Below are 391 nucleotides of genomic sequence, written 5' to 3' on the forward strand. Positions count from 1 at the left end.
ATTTAAAATAAAAATGGTCAAAAGTTTTTATATATATATATATATATATATATATATATATATATAGATACACACACACACACACACACACACACACACACACTGTATATAATATTAACCAATTACATATCATTAAAAAAATTATATAAATGATTGTTATATAAATTTGATATTAAAAATGAAATTATTAAAATATAAATTATATAAAATATTATATAAATATATTCCTTATAAAAAAAAAGAGACTTCAAATAAAGTGAAAAAATGACTGGTCAATATTTAGGTTAAATATGTGTTTCCTCATTTGTGTCCAGAAGAGATCTGTGATTACGCAGATTACAATAGGTTTTTGTAGTTGAACTAAATATTACACACACCTAAAAGAAGAGTC

The sequence above is a fragment of the Sinocyclocheilus anshuiensis genome, unplaced genomic scaffold (assembly GCF_001515605.1).
Source record: "Sinocyclocheilus anshuiensis isolate Anshui unplaced genomic scaffold, SAMN03320099.WGS_v1.1 scaffold552, whole genome shotgun sequence".
Lineage (NCBI taxonomy): Eukaryota > Metazoa > Chordata > Actinopteri > Cypriniformes > Cyprinidae > Sinocyclocheilus > Sinocyclocheilus anshuiensis.